We start from the raw sequence: 13584 nt of genomic DNA on the forward strand, positions 1-13584 counted from the left end.
TCCCTCCCTCTCTCTCTGCCTGCCTCTCTGCCTACTTGTGATCTCTGTCTGTCAAATAAATAAATAAAATCTTTAAAAAAACAAAAAACAAACAAACAAACAAAAACACACATGCTGGAGACCGCACAGGGAGGCTGTGTGTAGGTCCTCTGGTCAAGGGTCTCAGCTAAGCTCAGCCCGAGTCAACTTCAGCTTCGCCCATCTTCCCAAACCACAGAGCAGGACAACCCACCCCTGCTGCAGACTATCTGACGTCCTGCCCCACAGGATAATATAACAGAGTGGTGGTGGCTTTGCCCTGGTGTTGGGGATGGTTTGTTACAGAGCAATAAGCAACTGGAACATTCAGCAGGCATCTCTCCCTCAACACTCACTGGGCCCTTCCTGCATGCAAAGGAATGCGGGGAGCTCTGGAGAGCCTCTGATAGTGCACAGGCGAGCGGAGAAACCTCACTGTAAACAGCTAGTGGTGCGCTGGTAAACGCTGGTAAACACCTGGAGGGTGGGTGAAAGCTCTGGCTCGCCGTGCTGGCCGATGTCCATGGTGTGAACACCCTCACTGGTGCCAATTCCAAGCTACTGATGTGAAAAATTCCCAAGAGCTTAGCATGAGCTCTTACGAGCCACTATCAGCTGGCTCCCCAACGCCACTGTCAGAGTACGCAGTCTGGGGTGGGCAGTGCTAGGACAAAGCCAGCAAAAACGGCCAGGGCGAGGGGGATTCCACGTGGTTGAGGTAATGGCCACCATTTTTTTTTTTTAAAGATTTTATTTATTTATTTGTCAGAGAGAGTGAGCACAGGCAGACAGAGAGGCAGGCAGAGGCAGAGGGAGAAGCAGGCTCCCTGCTGAGCAAGGAGCCCGACGTGGGACTCGATCCCAGGACGCCGGGATCATGACCTGAGCCGAAGGCAGCTGCTTAACCAACTGAGCCACCCAGGCGTCCCATGGCCGCCATTTTTGTTCAGAATTCCCAATATCGCCTCCAAGAGACGATAAAGAACAAGAAGAACAAATAAAACATGCACCTTCACAATAACTAGAAGGCAGAGAGTCCCCCAGACTTCCAATTTCCTGAAAGTAGAAAAACAAACTAAGTCTCAGGGACAGCGAGCGCCCCGACCAAGAGCAGTGCTGGGCAAACTGCGTAGAGAGGAGAGAGGAACCAGTAGCGGGTGCAAAGCTGATCGAAAACCATCCTAGGAGAAGAAAGCCCACCCTAAGTAAGAAACTTGAAAAACAAATGCCACGAGACCCTTCCATCTACCAACGGGAATGGACTTACAAGGGGGCGGTGCAGGGAGGCGGGTGGTGAAAGGCCACGCTTGGGGGTAAGAGGAAGAAGGGTGGTGGAAAAGAAAAGCGCCCTGGGCAGTCACATAGTGGAGGGGGAAAGAAGTGAGAGAGGAATCTAGAATCTTTACCAAAAAAAAAAAAAAAAAATTAGAAAAATCAAAGGATGTGTAGCCCCTCCCCTCTACTTCCCATCAAAAGAAAAAAAACATCAGGGACAGGGGCTGAGTCTCCCCAAGGCCAATACTGTCCCCTCTATAAAAGGAGGCTGTGTCCAGGTCTAAACTTAGATGACTGCATATTCTATATCTAGCATAACCTATAGGAAGCCAGGCTTTCCTCCGAATATGTAGCATTCTGGGTTTGCATGGGGTTTCCTAGGAGCAGAGCTTGCCTAAGGGCTAAGAGGCAATCCAGCAAGGGAGCAGGGAAACCCGGACAGGCCCAGAGAAAAGTAGAAACAGAGGTACCATTGAGCTGCTCACTGCTGTGGGTAACTGAGGAACCATTACAATGCTTCTCCAAGAGAGGAAGACTACGGGATCGATCCTGCATTGGTCCAGTTGCTCCCAGAAGCAGATGTCAGGAGAGGATTAGGTGTGCAAGAGATTAATGGGGAAACACTGTGAGAAAATGAGCCAGAAGCCAGGGTTGCTGGGAGAGCATTGGACCACAGTGTGGGTCTGACCGGAGTCCAGGCAGAGGACAAGCAGTGAGGGTGGTCAGCATTCACTTATAGGGTGCTCAGCAACGTAGATGGGTACTCCTCGAGCCAACCATCCATCAGAGGGAGGGACCTGCCCTAGTGTCCCCACTCAGCTCAGTATAGGCTCGGAGCAGTCCATGGGAGGCACGGTCTCAGCATGAAAGTGGTAAAGGATTTTAGAAGGCAGCAGCTGGAGCTCTGGGCAGTTATACTCACCACTCCTGGGGCGGGGGGCAGGGGTGCCTTTCCATAGCTGCCACGTGGAACCCAGACAGGGACCCAGAGAAGTGCTGCGGGGCCTTGTGGGGGAAGCCCATCAGCATACACAAGACTGCAGCTGACCTCAGGGGTGCCGAGGGCTTGTGGGACAAGGGGAAAAGCAGCAGCCCAGCTCCCAACTAGGTCCTCTGCCCTGGACCCTGGATAGAAACATTATTCCCACTACTTCCATCTATACACATGGGAGGCCTGACCAATAAAAACATGAGAATTCCTGGGGTATGGCATTAGAAGGGGAGTACACAGCCCAGGTAGAACGTTTTATACATATTGTCAGTGGGCTGAGATAGTGTTCCCCGAAATTCATGTCCACCTAGAACCTCAGAATGTGACCTTATTTGGAAAAATAGGTCTTTGCAGATATAGTTGGTTGAAGATTTTGAGATGACATCTTGGATTTAGGGTGGACCCCAAATGCAATGACTGTTGTCCTCATAAGAGAAGGCACAGGGAGACCCACGAGGAAGAAGGCCACCAGAGGACGGAGGCAGAGATCGCAGTGATGGGGCCACAAGCCAAAGGACAGAAGGACCCCCCAGAAGCTGGAAGACGCAAACACGGCACTGCTGACACTTAACTCTGTGCTTGCAGCCCCCAGAGCCGTGACTCGACAGAGTTCGGCGGTTGCGAGCCGTCCCGTTTGTGGCCATGAATCAGGGCAGCCCCAGGAAACTCAGACCAACAAACGAATAACAAACTACTGTTAGCAAAAATAAGAGTAAATTAGCGAAAATAACATAATAAACTAATAATCCTAAGCCCATCAAAAATGCAGACCTCACAGAGTGGCAGAAGAAAAGCCCAACCAGAGAACAGGTGACTCTCTGCAGCGGAGGCCGTGACAGCCACGCCTCCCAGCCTCTGTCAGACTCCCTGGCCAGGCTCCTCCAGCTTCTACTGCAACACCTCCAGGGCTGGGGAACTTGCCACCATAAGAGGAAGCCTCTTCATTTCTGGCAGCTCTGACAGTCAAAGCCCTTCCTTAGAAATATTTGCCTCCCTGTGATCCCCCCCCCAACCCCGCTTCCAGCCCGGCTTTGTCCCCCTCTCCCCCCATACCCAAACCACTCCTGACAAGGCATCTCCTACTTAAATCTCCCTCCTGCCGGCTCCTGGCTCCTCGGCCCCAGTTCCTTTAAGGAATAATGTCACTTACTCGAAATACAACAATGAACCAGAATATGCAAATCATCTTATCAGCTGTACTCTATAAAGACAATCTTTCCCTGATTAGCATACAGCTCTGTCTCTATTTTCATCAGGGATTCACAGAGCTGGCACACCCAGGGCTTCTGGCAAGCACAGGGCATTTGAGGACAGCCACTGGGGCTGGGAGGGCTCACCAGGCCACATTCAGGGGGAGAGAACTGCAAGAGTGGTCCCTTCATTCCGCATATAGCTGGAGAGCCACTCCTTTGTACCACAGTCTGCAGTGGGGTGGGGTGGGGAGGGAGGAGACCAAGGTGAGCACAGACAGGCTGGAAGGCAGAGAAGTCACTCCCAGAACAACTGTGTGGGAGACAGAGCCAGAAATACTCCCTAGAACTCTCAGCCTAACTCAGCTGTCACACTCTTAACTTAAACAAAGGGGAAGGCTCACACAAGAGGCAAGAGGTGTGACTGCATTCTGGCGTGAAATCAGGACAGGCTTCCAGGAGGAGGCATCTGAAGGTTGGGCCTTTAATTCAGATGTGGCAACCAAAATAAAAGGGACAGACCCAGCCGAAGGAATGGGCTAAGCGAAGATGGCATGAACCCTCAGGCAATGAATGGGGAATGAAGACCAATCTAGTGTGGCTGGAACAGAGAGATTACGCCCAATATTTGAAAGAAGCTGAGATGAAAGAAGTCCCAAATGGTCTTAGACTGGATAAGGAGTTGCTTTATTGAGCTCTACTTCCCATGAAACCGAGCATTTATGGTGGATCATAAACTTTAGTGTGTGTAGGAAACCACCTGTGTGGCGGCGTGCTTAGCATTCAGACCCCAGCCCTCCTGCACCGTGCCCCCCGTACCCTACTCCCCTGCATACCCCACCACGGCCCTAGTCTGACTGTGTGGGGTGGAGGGGAGCCTGGGTCCGCATCAGAAATATGCTCCAGTCATGATTCCGTGGCAGGAGGGGGCAAACCTCACTTAAGAAGCAGCCTTGGGTTCCCAGCTTTTTTCATTATGGAAAACACCACAGGTGGCCTGGCAGCATATTAGGTTATCCAGAAAGCCTGGCAACTGAAGTTCCTATGGAAAGTTGCACCAGGGAAAGAAAACCAATTTCAATTCCCCATCAAGATGTCTGTTGAAAACGAAAGGTCAAGAATGTATCAGAAATTACTTCTGTGGGCAGAGCAGTGACTTGTTGGGGGGCCGGCCCTCTCCCTGACACTCAGACTTCCCTGTAACTTGCAGAGAGGTCCTTGGGTCCTTTTAGGGGGAACACAGAGTTCGGCCCCAAAATCGCTCAGGAAATTGAGGCGCACCCCGGAGAGAGGTCATTCCCTCATGAAGGACATTTCATTTTGTTTTTGAAAAGAAAAAAAAAAAATTGGGAAGCCAACGAATTTTAGGAGCAAAGTATCTCAGCGGTGAAAGATCCTTTAGGCCAATCCACCAACCACTGCTAAAATGTTTCCTTCGGATACCTAGCTCGGGGTAACCATAAATGCAGAGTCCCAGGCCCTCCACGGGAGACTATGATGCAGTGGGTCTGGGACAGGGTCCCGGGGAATCTGGTGGATGGTAAGGGACATTTGGGAACACTGCTCTAACTTGCCTGGCCTCTGCTTACACACCTCTAAGGACAGGGAGCTCCTTCCCTTCACAGGCGACCCATTCCAAATTTAAAAAACTCTGTCCATTAAAAACATCTGATATTGAACTGAAAATGTCTTCCTATGCCCAGTGCTCCCAACTCCTCGTCATTGCACTGACTCCACATAAATCCAATCCTTCTGCTGCAGGCAGCCTGGTGGGAAGGTCAAATCCACGTGCAGGAATGGCCTACTGACCCTGCACATACTGAACGTGGAAAGGAAAGGTGCGGAGGGCCGCTCTGAGGACATTTTACACCCCTCCCTCCACTTTTCTGGTGCTCCCTCACTTCCACTTCTTTTTTTTTTTTAAGATTTATTTATTTATTGGGACGGCTGAGTGGCTCAGTGGGTTAAAGCCTCTGCCTTCGGCTCAGGTCAAGATCTCAGGGTCCTGGGATCAAGCCCCGCATCAGGGTCTCTACTCAGCGGGGAGCCTGCTTCCCCCTCTCCCCCTGCCTCTCTGCCTCCTTGTGATCTGGTCAAATAAATAAATAAAAATCTTTTTTTTAAAAAATTATTTATTTATTTGACAGACAGAGATCACAAGGAGGCAGAGAGGTAGGCAGAGGGAGAGGGGGAAGCAGGCTTCCTGCTGAGCAGAGAGCCAGATGTGGGGTTCGATCCCAGGACCCTGAGACCATGACCTGAGCCGAAGGCAGAGGCTTAACCCACTGAGCCACCCAGGCGCCCCTCACTTCCACTTCCACTTCTTACAGGAAAGGAGAGAATAACGATGTTAATGAAAATGCCCACTTACTGGACGCTTACTGAAATAACGCCTCTCCTGCCAAGGATGTCCATATCCTGACCCTCAGCCTGCGAGTACAGCAGGTTCCATAGCGAAGGAGGACCAGGGTCCAGGTAAAACTGTGGTTGCTAATTAGCTGACCTTAAAAGAGAGAGAGTATCCTACATTATCCAGGTGGATCCAATGTAATCACAAGGGTCCTTTAAAGCGGGGGGGGGGGGGCAGAAGAGCGAGTGCTGGAGTGATGTCCCACGGAAAAGACCTGCTAACACGTTGACTTCATCCCAGTGACACTCTTGCTGGGCTTGTGTCCTCCAAAACTGTAAGATAATAAATCCGTGTTGTTTTAAGCCACTAAATTTGTGGCAATCTGTGAAAGCCACAATAGAAATCTGATACACTAATACCCTCGGCCTCTGCCCAGGGCACAGAGACCGAGGCTGCCGGGAGCCCTGTGCCTACGGCGTCTCAAAACAGTGTCCTCCCTGGCAAGTCTTCCCACTCCTCGCCACCCAGCAATCACGACAGAAATAGGCCATGTTCACACCAATTATCCATGGTGTGTGCTCACCCCTGTCTCTGCCTTGCACGTGTGGACTGACCTGTATCATCACACCCTCGAGGATGGCTGCCAGGAGATGGGCACTGCCTGAGGATGGACGTTAGGGACCCAGTGCCCTCTCCCTCTCCCCCGGGGAGAGGAGAAACAGCACAGCTGATCAGGGACACGCTTCTTCTACAAATACAACTCAATTAACCTGGCATCAATTTCAGCCTCCTATCTAATCACCCACCATCCCTCTCACACATACATAACCACGGAAAACATTTTCAAATACAAGACCCACTTATGATGGCTCCAGAAAATCCTGGTTTCCCACACCCTGCTTTACAGACAGCCCCACACCTGCCCCCTTCCTGGCCCAGAAGTCCGGCCGCCCACCTGCGGCGTCAGTGTCTCTGTTGCCGGCGGCTCCCTCTGAGGGTCCCAGTGGCCCCATTAAAAACAGCCTTGCCTCCGAGGTGCCCTGATGATCAGGGACCTGCCCGGCCAGGCTTGGCGAAAACCAGGCGCTTCCTTCCCAGCCAGAAAAAGAGGCACCACCTGCAAGGGGCTGTGGGCTCCCTGGATTCTAACCTCTCTTCCTCACAATCCCCTCGATTGTACGGAAAAAGGACTCTTGGCTAAAATCCCCCTCATTTCAACATTTAAGACTTACAAGGTAGTTGAATAATTTTTAAAGTTTCAGACCTTTGGAAAGACAACCACATGCATACAAAATATTTCCACCATTGGATACTGATTTTTCGCAAAACAGCCAGAAGCCCCCTTGCTAAGAGCCCACCCAGGACCTTATTCGCCTTTGGATCGGGTGCGTCTCGGGCATCCAGTGGGTGCCGGGGTAACGAGGGCCGAACTGAACTGAACCAAATCCACTAACGTCATCGGGGCCTGGGGACAGAACACGGGCTCTGTCGGTCCCAGACACCACAAGCCTTGCCTTGCTGCCTACGTTAAGCTGCTAACTACTCACACAGAGGAAACCCGCTCCCAAGCACACAGGGGCAGACTATCCTCATTTTCTCCTCGTCCTGTAAAGCTCAAGTACCCCTCCTCCACAAAACTGCCCTGAAGTGCCCCTCACTGCATCAGAATCTGTCACTCCTTGAGCGATGCTGAGGGACCACAGACAGAGCAGTCCTACCACGTTTCAGATACTGGGCATATAAGGAGTGTGAGAGATGCCCTCAGGGCAGGGGAAGGTGCAACAGGCAGACACAGATCACCTTAGACTTTGAGCAAGCTGCGCTTTGGAAGCCCAGGGAAGAGAGAAGTCTACCCCACTGGAAAAGAGGGAAGGCAAGAATGCATCCCGGAAGACTTCCTGGAGGCAGTTCCATCTGAGTGAAGTGGGTACTACATAGGCTATGCAAGGCAGAAGAACCCCACTGCAGAGACTCAGAGGTTCTGTGACACGGCAGGATGCCTGAGGGAATCCCTAGGAGATCAGTAAACTTGACACATGGGATTTGGAGCAAGATAGTCACAGACTGAGCTTGACCGAGTTACTCTACTTTCGAAGGCTCAGTTTCCTCATCTGTAAAATGAAGCCCTTAAGGCCTCCCTCCTCAGTGACTCTCATACCTTACACACTTAAGAGTACCCTGGAGGCCTTACTAAAATGCAGATTCTTGGGCTCTCCTCCTCTTCCCTCCACCCCTGCACAAACACAGCATCTGAATCAGTAGTTCTGGGATGGAACCCAGCATTCTGCTGTAATACACAACACTACACCACATCGCACATATCACAAACATGCGTATACACATACCTACACACACCAGAAACACATGTACCACACATACCAGACACCCAGGTACCACACATACCACAGACATATACACATACCACAAACACACACACACACACCACATATACCAGAAACACACACATACCACAAACATGCATACCCACACACCCACACATACCAGAAACACACATACCACACATACCACAAACATACACACACACCACACCACACAACACATACCACAAACACACAGTCGCAGACACAATTTTGATGGGAGGGACCAGGTCCAGGAATGCATAAAAGAGCAACTGAATTATTGTAAGACTGAAATTATCCAATGTAAATGAAGCAACTACTATGCACTTGACCGTCACTGGCACTCAACAAGTTACTTCCACTTCCTTTCTCTTTGTTTGTAAAAATCACTGCCAAATTTTTTTAAAGATTTTATTTATTTATTTGAGAAAGAGACAGAGAGAGCACAAACCCGAGTGGGGGGAGGGGGAAGGGCAGAGGGAGAAGCAGGCTCCCCGCTGAGCAGGGAGCCTGAACAACACCCCCCCATCCTGAGCCAAAGGCAGACTCGCTTAATCGACTGAGTCACCCAGGCGCCCATTCATTGCCAAATTTTAACAGAGCAGAGACTCCCTTGTCCCTTCATTTTAGCTGGAGCCACTTTGATATGTTTCTGTGTGTTTCCATGTCTGCTGTCTCCAACAAGACCAGGGGCCTCTCAGGGGCAGGCACCAAATTAGCTTCATCTGCCCCCAGCGGGCCCTAGCCAGGTAAGTGTTTTGTGAGTGGAAGGCCAGAAGGCAGACCTCCTCGGCCCCTTAGCCTGGCGGTGTTAATTGTGTAGCAAATAGGTCGATGGGCTGGGGGGTCCTGACGGCCTCACTGGGGAGAAGAGTGGCTCGGTGAGGAGTGGTCAGAGCGGAATCCATCAGGAAGCAAGCCTCCTCCAACATGCCTGCTTCCCACTTTCAGCGGCCCTAGGAGCACTAAGTACAGGCTGGCTGACCATTCAACAAGGTCTTTAGGACTCTCACACCGGAATCGTATTAATGAAAGTTTCATGCCCTGATAAATAGTTCATGAGGAGCCACGGAAGGTGGTGGCCCCACCCTCCGCCCAGGGAGCCAGCCTGGGGGCCCCCTGCCTCTTTGTCTCCTTTCTCTGTCCTCACAACCAATTAGCCACGAAGGCTCACTGCCTCCGCCATCTGCTCCCGCCTCTCCATCCCCAGCGCTGGCCCTAACAGACACCCTGCGGCTTCTCAGCTGGACCATGGCAGCGGGTTCCCGTCCGCTCTCCCTGTCCCTTCCAGCCCATCCCCACACTGTCCCAATAATGATCCAGAAGCCCAGGGAGGAACTGATCATACCCTTACTCAAAAGCCTTCAACGGCTCCTCATGGCTCCAGAACCAAGGGGCAAATATTTAGGCCTGACATTCAGGCTCCTCTGAGGTCTGGTCTAACGTTACTCTCCCTCGTCTCCCACTACTCTGATTCCTCTGCCTCTCTAGCCCAGCGAACGACAGATCCCACCCTATTAGTAAGACATCACATTAATTTAGCGGGCCCAACCAGGAATTTTTTAATAAAACAGAATAGAATATGAAATACCGGGGCGCCTGGGTGGCTCAGTGGGTTAAGCCGCTGCCTTCGACTCAGGTCATGATCTCAGGGTCCTGGGATCGAGTCCTGCAGCGGGCTCTCTGCTCAGCAGGGAGCCTGCTTCCCTCTCTCTCTCTTTGCCTGCCTCTCCGCCTACTTGTGATCTCTCTGTCAAATAAATAAATAAATAAATAAATCTTTAAAAAAAAAAAAAAGAATATGAAATACCAGAAGTTTCCATTTCATGAAGACTCTGTTTTAGGGGTGTGTGCCTATGTGTAGGTATGAACGTACTGGATCTCACTGTAAAATGCACATCTGACCGTGGATCACCATCAAAAAGGTTTGAAAGGTGTTGTGCAGGCCACACTGAAGTCACTGCTTCTCTTCTCTGTTCTGGGCTCTCTCTTCCCCCTCCACTTCTCCTGCACGGTCTCCTCCGGCCCTCCACCCTAGCCACCTCCGTCCCCCCCAATCCTACTCACTCATCTGCACCATCTCACCTGGTTTCCCCCAGAAGAAGAGCCTGACACAAGGATGTTTCCCTGGGAGGTGACCCCAAAAAGCACCAGTAAGGAAAAGGAGATGGGAAAGAGAAAAGGAACCGGAACAATCCAGGATGCTCTGTGGCAGTTTTCCACTGTGGCACCTGGACTCGGTCCACTGGGGGCTCTTCGGGGTGAGGGAGCTGGGACATTCATCCACCCCCTCCTGCCAGTCATCCCAGCAAGATCCTGCACGTGGTGGTGGTCAAGGCCACATGGGGGTGGGGGGGGGCAGAGGGTCCAAAGGCTATTGATGGAGCAATGACAAAGATGGACAGAAGTCATTTTCGACATGAAATCTGACCTTACACTCTGCCCATCCTACACACACACACACACACACACAGAGGCATCATAGTTCCACTTCTGTAGCAGTCATTCCCTTTTCTGCCTTTGTTCTGGAACTTCATTGATATAAAAATTTTAATAGAGCAGAGACTCCATTCTGCCTTTTTAGTCGGTGCCCCTTTTGATATTTCTGTATGTTCCCCCCACCAAGACGGTGAGCTTCTTGGAGGGATCTAATTAGCTCAATACTCATGCCCTCTTCTCCCTGGTAACAAAGCCCATATTTTCCTCGGGGAACACCATTCCTCTGCTCTCAGTCCCTGGGAGCCATTGCATCCCTGTGGCCACAGTGACAGGGGCAGAACTGGGCACCGACCTCAAGAGGTCCACAGAGGCGCAATCTGGGGACGTGCGTTTGCTCTGTTGGTTAAAAGAACCCTTGTTGCTGAGAGCAGCTCGCTGCCATCTTCCCACCAAGAGGAGAAAGGCTACCAGAGAATGTAGCCAACACAGAATCAAAAGGGGAGGGAAGAGGGGAACCAGGTCTTTGTGCCCTGTCTGAGCCGCCACAGCCGGCCTTCCTCAAAGCTTCTGAAAGATGTTGTTCCCGCTCTATCAATTCTTTCTTTCCCCTGAAGTTAGCCTGAATAGTGTTTCCGTTACTTTTAACCCCGAATCCCTTCCATGGCAGCCCGCCTTCTGTCCTTCACCGCACTGTCACCTGGGGACCTCGACATGGCCGGCACTGGTAGGGAAAGAAGGGGTCCGGCGAGAGGAGAGGTGGAGGGCCACCCAAACACCTGTCCCAGGTTACTGCCGTTCCCGGCCGCCAGCAGGCAGAGACACGCTGCCCCCTGGCCCCAGTCATGACCCTGACCTCCAAAACAGAGGCGGTCAACTGTTACAGACGGAGTGTGGGCAGCAAAGAGCAGAAAGGACTAGGCTGTGGGAAAGGAGGCCGGGAACAGAAGCGTGTCTGGGGCGCTTGGGGCAGTCTAAAAGGACCCTTGGGTGCTAACCTGGGGACCTCAGAACTTGCCAGCATATTAACCCAGATTCAGCTCCAGTGAGGCCCCTAGGGGGACTTAGGGATATCTTGCCCGGCCCTAAGGAGGGGCAGAGACTGGCCCGAGGTTCCTCAGCAAGCTGCTGGCATTGTTGGAACAAGAGGCCAGGCTAGTGCTCTTCCCACCACCCGGGGCTGAAGCCACAAGAAGGTGGTCCAGTTCCTTCCATCACAGCTGTTGGGTTGCTTCAGAGCTACTCCAAACCTTCCACTTCTCCCACTGCCATCAGCCCCGCAGGAGGATTTTGTCCACTGCGAATTCTCCTGTGCTCAGGAGACCAGAGCGACTGAGTCCCACCCCACCCTTGGCTCTAAATGCCCCCCACGTCTCTAAAAGTCACGATCCCCAGCCCTGCCCGGGACCAGGGGCAGTGTGGCCAAGACGTTTCTAGTTAAAATGAGTACACTTCCTTTGGGAAGCGAAGTTACTGCAACCAAGCCTGCCTATTTAGCATCACAGAACCTTAAATCACAAGGAAAACTGTCCTAAGAATAGCAGCGAAGCTAGTGTTACGTAGCACTTTCTTCACGCCAGGCACAGCAGGGTTCAAGCACTTCGGATGGACAAACCCCTTCAGTCCCCAACCTCACTGAGGTGGGTACGGTCATCCCCATTCTACAGAGAAGGACACAGAGGCACAGAAAGGTTCAACGGCAGGCCAGGAGGGGAGCCCGGGCAGTCCGGCTCCAGGGTCCCCATGGAGGACCACCGTGCAACATCGCCTCTGTGCAGAAAAGGGTGAACGGAGCAGGCCTGAGACCACAGCCCGAGAAAGGACTGCCGGGGAGGCTGGCCACTGGCCAATGTCCAGAAAAAATGGATTTCAGGAGGGTCCCCACCACCTTCAGAATAGATGGGGGTGGCTCAGTGCGCCCAAACCATATGGACACCGGGGTGTATGCTGCACGCCCGCTTTCCTTCTGGGACCCTGGAGGTGGGCTCTGTGCTAGGCAGAGGAACCCCAGGTGACTGGCCCCTAAGGGAAACCCTGGGCCCGGAGTCCCTAATGAGCTTCCCTGGTAGATGGCATTTCACCTGTCGTCGCTAATCATGGGTGAGCCGCTACTGGGAGAGGCTCTCGGCCCCTCCGCCTGGTCTCCTCTGGACCGCGCCCCACGTGCCTTCCTCTTTTGCTGACCTCGCGTTATCTCCTTTCACCATAAAAAAAATCATAGCTGCGAGCACCATAGTACGCTGAGTCCTGGGAGTCCTCCCAGCGAGTCACAGAACCTGGAGGTGGTCCTGGGGACACCACACATCCTCAAAAACCCTCCAGCTAATCATCTGAAAGAACATCATATTAAGTTGTGACTCGGCCGGCCTTGGGTGACATCTTTCTCTGGCTCCTATTTATATGGTACCTAAGACTCTCTCTCCAGTACCGCAATGTGGCCTGAAGTGTACTGCCGGGCGCTGGGCTAGCACACGGTCCCAAGGCTGGTAGGGTTCTCTGAGGGGTAACCCCCAAGAGGAACTTCCCACACCCATCCTGGTCTTGTAGGGCATCCAAAACCGGCCCTTGGCCATCAGTCATACCAGCAATATTGTTTCACGTATAGGAAAACTGAGGCTCAGAATGGTTGTGTGACCTACTCAAGGACTAGAGTCTAGGTGTCTCTCTATTTTAAAGATTTGTTTATTTATTTGAGTATGTGTGTGTGTGTGTGTGTGAGAGAGAGAGAGAGAGAGAGCAGGGGTTGAGGGGCAAAGGGAAAGGGAGAGATCCCTCCAGCAGACTCCCCTCTGAGCATGAAGCAGGGCGCCATCCCACGACCCTGGGAAACATGACCTGAGCCGAAACCAAGAATTGGCCCTTAACTGACTGCACCACCCAGGCGCCCCCAAGGTCTCTTGACTTCCTGTCCAGGGACCACCCATGATCTGTCCCAGGCACAATGGAGAGAAGAGGCAGGGAGAA

General features: G+C 52.2%; 1 protein-coding gene across 1 annotated transcript in view; it reads right to left on the reverse strand.

Moving 5' to 3' along the window:
- The window catches only part of GABBR2 (gamma-aminobutyric acid type B receptor subunit 2), a gene marked incomplete at its 5' end in the record, with an annotated part of 339283 nt that overhangs the window by 280501 nt on the left and 45198 nt on the right, over window positions 1–13584 (reverse strand). The gene's annotated exons all lie outside the window — the stretch shown is intronic.

The sequence above is a fragment of the Martes martes genome (genome assembly GCF_963455335.1).
Source record: "Martes martes genome assembly, chromosome: 12".
NCBI classification, from domain to species: Eukaryota; Metazoa; Chordata; class Mammalia; order Carnivora; family Mustelidae; genus Martes; species Martes martes.